Raw genomic sequence first — 5910 nt, 5'->3', positions numbered from 1 at the left:
TTAGAGTCACTCTCCTTATAGTCTCACTGATACTGTATTTTCCCACATCAACAGGCAGATGAGCAGAGAGGTGACATCTGACCTCTGGGTCTGGGATGTAGGGCACATGACCTCATCAATAAGGTGAGTGTAACGAACATAGGTTAGGGAGATAGGCTAGTCACAGGGAGGGTGTAATGATCTGACACTGATCCTTCCTTCACCCTTATATCCCCACAACAGGGTCCTGGGGCCGTTAGTTCACACTACCTCTTCATATGCACATCATTCTTTGTTTTTTGTTTTGTTTTTAATCAGTGTAGGAAATTTTATTATTCAAGATTCCAGGCTCCTGGCCCACCTTGCAAGCAGGATTTTTTTTTTTTTTTCCTTTCTTTTAAAAAAAAACGTTTTCGTTAACTTATTTATTTAATTGGAGGCTAATTACTTTACAATATTGTAGTGGTTTTTGCCATACATTGACATGAATCAGTCATGAGTGTACATGTGTTCCCCATCCTGAACCCCCTTCCCACCTCCCTCCCCAGCACATCATTCCTTGAACTACACTTTGCTCCCACAGCTGTATGCTGCAACTTCAAAGGTCACACAGCCCTGCCATGATGGGGATAGTTCATTTCATGACCAGCTTTCTCCATCGGATTCTAATTTCACTACCTTCCCAGTCCATCACCTGCTTAGCCTGTCCCTTCCCCGTGATGGTGAAGATTTCCAAGCTGAGGTGGCACTGATACCCACTGTCTCATCATGGTCCTACTGATCACTGTGTCAACCCTCAACAACAGGCAGATGGGCAGATAGATGTCACCTAAGCTCTGGATTTGGCACATGGAGCCTCACTCTTTTCAGGCAATTCCCTGTGTGTTCCCCAGATTTTCTCCCAGACATCACCAAAAATGGGCTCTCACCCTTCACTCTTAGGCCAATACCAAGGCCCTGGAGCCACGAGATCAAGTTCGCTCTCCATGTGTACAGCACTCTGCCCACCACAACTCTCTCACAACTGCACTCCCATAGCCGCAGGCCCCTCCTGCTTTATGCCATAATCATCTCCTTGGCATCTCCATTCGTAACTCAGCATATGTGATCTATACAATGCTTGCCAAGTTCAAACATGATCAAGTTCTACCTGAGACAGTAAAGGTCCCCACTGACAAAGGCAGCCTAGAGTCCTACTGTGAAAGCCTCCTTCCTTGACTGCCCCTTGCTTCAACCTCATCTACTGAGAACCACATCAGCTCTCAGATACCCATGGCCGCCTCCACTTGTGTTGCATTTGATGAACCCTCACCAGTCACAGCTTTCCTTTCACTACCTAACCCTCATTCAAGGCCCAGCACCTGCCCTTTACACCATCTGTGAGTTTTCAAGATGACTATTTGTGTCTCAGATCTGATCTGGTAGCCAGACTAGAACACCCCAAGTCCCACCAAGGGTTACCACAAAATCCTGGTGAATTGGTAGAGCATCAGCTTCTTTGAAATACTCCTGATGATGCCTCTGCATCCAGCTCACATCCACTGATCCCTCAGAGACCTTGGTTGCATGCCAAACCATTTGCCCTCACAACCCTCTCTGTGACCACCTCCCTCACCTGTGCAGCGACACGCACCTCCCATAACCAGGGGTTCAAGCAAGAAATCCAGTCCTCAGACCTTCCCTCTTCTTCCTGGGCTATTATTACCATTATCATCCTGACCAGGATTTCCTATAATCTACAACTCCTCCCTTGTCTACACACTCTCTACTACCTTTTGGATAAGCCTGCACCCCAAACTCCTCCTCAGAGTTCCATATGCCCACAAACTGTCCTCTGAAACATCTCATACCCTTAAGAGGCCAAGAATAAAACTTCTGATATCCCCAATGAAGATAACCATGTCTATGGACTTCCCCATCTCAGTTGGTGGAGGCTTCAGATGCAAAAACCAAACTTTCACTTGACCCATGACTCCTACCTCTCCTCTCAACCTCAAAATCAGAAAATCCAAGTTGCCATACCTAAAACCCCAATCCAGAATCCAGCCACTTCTCCCACGGCCACCACCCTAGTCCAGCAACCAGTAGCCTCACCCAGACTATAGCAGTATTCTTCTTGCCCTTCTGATCACCACCCTGAGGCCAGTACTGTTCTCAGTGCTGCAGCAACACAGAGTGTGTTGCGACCTGGGGCAGATCACCTGTCTCCACTGCTCCAAATCTCTCAATGCTCCCAACACCTTCAGAAAGTATCAGTCATTCAGTCATGTCCCACTCTTTACAACCCCATGGACTATAGCCCATCAGGCTCCTCTGTCCATTGAATTCTCCCGGCAAGAATACTGGAGTGGGTTGCCATTTCCTACCCAAAGGGATCTTCTTGACCCAGGGATCTTCCCGACCCAGGGTTCCAATCCCCGGTCTTCTGCATTGCAGGCCAGATTTCTTTACTGTCTGAGCCACCACCTCCAGAGGAGACATCCAGTTCTCACAAGGCAGTTCCAGAACTACCTCCTGCTCCGCTGCTCCCAGTCCCATGAGAAAGAAAAGATACCTGCAGATCCCTGAACCGTCTCTACGCCTCTTCCAGGACTTTGTACTTTCTAGTACTTATGCCTAAGCTGGTACTTTCCTTATCTCATTCGACTGGTCGCCAACAATGGAAACCACTCTATATAACTCTAGGCCTGGAATGTGTTCATGGTCCCCAAGCCCAAGGCCCAGAAGAGCGGCAGATCAATACCAGGATGCTAATAGCGTCCAGAGACCATAAGAGTGGGGTAAGGACTAAGGAGAGCCTGAAATAAACTGCAGGAAGAATTATCACTAAGTGATTCCACGGTACAGAAATCTGTGGGAAAAGGGAGGTCATTTGAGAATTGGAGACAACCACGGCCAGCATCCTTAGCTCAGGACGCTTAGTACCCTTGGCAAGCCCAGGACCCAGATGAGCTTGAAGTGTCTGAGCCCCCACACTGTCTGTCAGACACAAGGCTCCAGCCACGACGGCCCCAACATCCTGGACCCTGGAGTCTGGGCTGCAGGCACTTGGGGATTTAGTGTCTGGTGTGGCGAGGGTGGTGGGAGGACGAACGTTTCCTTTACCTGTGGTGGGTCCCTTAGCGTCGCCACCACCGCCATCGGACTCTGTATGGAGCAGAGTCTATAAGGAGCAGAGATCTGGATCTCTGCCTGTTTTGGGTCACCCCAAGGTACGCCGCCTGGTGGCTCAGCTGGTAACGAATCCAGCCTGCAACGTGGGAACTTAAGAGACAGAATCCAACACCACAAAAAAGAGTTAACAAAATCTTTCCACTCCTCAAAGCCTGTTCCAACTGGCCCTCCCTTGGTTGCTCTCTTTCTTGAGACCATTCACTTCAGTTCAGTCACTCAGTCGTGTCTGACTCTTTGCGACCCCATGAATCACAGCACGCCAGGCCTCCCTGTCCATCACCAACTCCCGGAGTTCACTCAGACTCACGTCCATCGAGTCAGTGATGCCATCCAGCCATCTCATCCTCTGTCATCCCCTTCTCCTCCTGACCCCAATCCCTCCCAGCATCAGAGTCTTTTCCAATGAGTCAACTCTTCGCATGAGGTGGCCAAAGTACTGGAGTTTCAGCTTTAGCATCATTCCTTCCAAAGAAATCCCAGGGCTGAGCTCCTTCAGAATGGACTGGTTGGATCTCCTTGCAGTTCAAGGGACTCTCAAGAGTCTTCTCCAACACCACAGTTCAAAAGCATCAAGTCTTTGGCGCTCAGCTTTCTTCACAGTCCAACTCTCACATCCATACATGACCACAGGAAAAACCATAGCCTTGACTAGACGGACCTTTGTTGGCAAAGTAATGTCTCTGCTTTTCAATGTGCTATCTAGGTTGGTCATAACTTTTCTTCCAAGGAGTAATCGTCTTTTAATTTCATGGCTGCAGTCACCATCTGGAGTGATTTTGGAGCCGCCAAAAATAAAGTCTGACACTGTTTCCACTGTTTCCCCATCTATTTCCCATGAAGTGATGGGATCAGATGTCATGATCTTCGTTTTCTGAATGTTTAGTTTTAAGCCAACTTTTTCACTCTCCACTTTCACTTTCATCAAGAGGCTTTTGAGTTCCTCTTCACTTTCTGCCATAAGGGTGGTGTCATCTGTATATCTGAGGTTATTGATATTTCTCCCAGCAATCTTGATTCCAGCTTGTGCTTCTTCCAGCGCAGTGTTTCTCATGATGTACTCTGCATATAAGTTAAATAAGCAGGGTGACAATATACAGCCTTGACGTACTCCTTTCCCTATTTGGAACCAGTCTGTTGTTCCATGTCCAGTTCTAACTGTTGCTTCCTGACCTGCATACAAATTTCTCAAGAGGCAGATCAGGTGGTCTGGTATTCCCATCTCTTTCAGAATTTTGCACAGTTTATTGTGATTCCCACAGTCAAAGGCTTTGGCATAGTCAATAAAGTAGAAATAGATGTTTTTCTGGAACTCTCTTGCTTTTTTGATGATCCAGCGGATGCTGGCAATTTGATCTCTGGTTCCTCTGCCTTTTCTAAAACCAGCTTGAACAACTGGAAGTTCAGGGTTCACGTATTGCTGAAGCCTGGCTTGGAGAATTTTGAGCATTACTTTACTAGCCTGTGAGATGAGTGCAATTGTCTAGTAGTTTGAGCATTCTTTGGCATTGCCTTTCTTTGGGATTGGAATGAAAACTAACCTTTTCCAGTCCTGTGGCCACTGCTGAGTTTTCCAAATTTGCTGGCATATTGAGTGCAGCACTTTCACAGCATCATCTTTCAGGATTTGAAATAGCTCAACTAGAATTCCATCACCTCCACTAGCTTTGTTCATAGTGATGCTTTCTAAGGCTCACTTGACTTCACATTCCAGGATGTCTGGCTCTAGGTCAATGATCACACCATCGTGATTATCTGGGTCGTGAAGATCTTTTTTTGTACAGTTCTTCTGTGTATTCTTGCCACCTTTTCTTAATATCTTCTGCTTCTGTTAGGTCCATACCATTTCTGTCCTTTATCAAGCCCATCTTTGCATGAAATGTTCCCTTGGTATCTCTAATTTTCTTGAAGAGATCTCTAATCTTTCCCATTCTGTTGTTTTCCTCTATTTCTTTGCATTGATCGCTGAGGAAGGCTTTCTTATGTCTTCTTGGGATGATTAGTACTTATTATCTTACTCCTCTTATTTGGACCCTGTTTCTTCAATCTCTTTCAAAGGTTTCTCCAAGATCGGATTTGGGCCATCTCTTGAGACCAGGTCAAGACCCTTCTTGAGAGCCTCACCTTGACACCAGAAAAAGGGGACCCTGGGCCCTAGTACAAGCCTCTGTTTCAGACCCAGAGCTCTGGCCCCGACCCAGCACGAAGTAGCCAGAGAGATACAGCGCCCTTTTCCCCCATCTTTTTATGACTTCAGGGTCTGGAGTGAAGGAGTCCTCAGGCTTAGAAAAGAAGATAACGACCTCAAGGGCCCTTGCTGAACTACCTGACTTCGGGGATGACAAAACTGAATTTTAAGTCCCACCCTGATACTCTGGGCAGATTGCATCAGCCCGGGACCCTCCACCTCCTGGACTCCCCACCCCCTGCCTCTGTTCATCCACAAACTGCCATCTCAGCTAAAGATTACCCAGAATGCCCCACCTGACTAAATCTTCCCATATAGCTTCTGCAAAACCTCCCCTTAAATATGAAGCCTCCCTGATCCCTCACGTGCTCAGCCTGGTCGTTACACCGACAGTCGCCCCTCCTTGCCTGAATAAAGGTAACCTGTTTCCGTTGAGGTCGTCTTCCTTTCTTCATTGCCTCGTCTTGAATTATACCTTACAGCCTGGGCTGCGGTCACTGGGGGATTTAGTCTGGTGTGGCGAGGGCGGTGATTCCTCGGAGGACGAACGTTTCGTTTACCTGGGGTGGGTC

The sequence above is a fragment of the Bos taurus genome, chromosome 18, assembly GCF_002263795.3.
Source record: "Bos taurus isolate L1 Dominette 01449 registration number 42190680 breed Hereford chromosome 18, ARS-UCD2.0, whole genome shotgun sequence".
NCBI lineage: Eukaryota > Metazoa > Chordata > Mammalia > Artiodactyla > Bovidae > Bos > Bos taurus.
The sequence above is the reverse complement of the archived record's forward strand: the minus strand, read 5'-3'. Positions refer to the sequence as shown.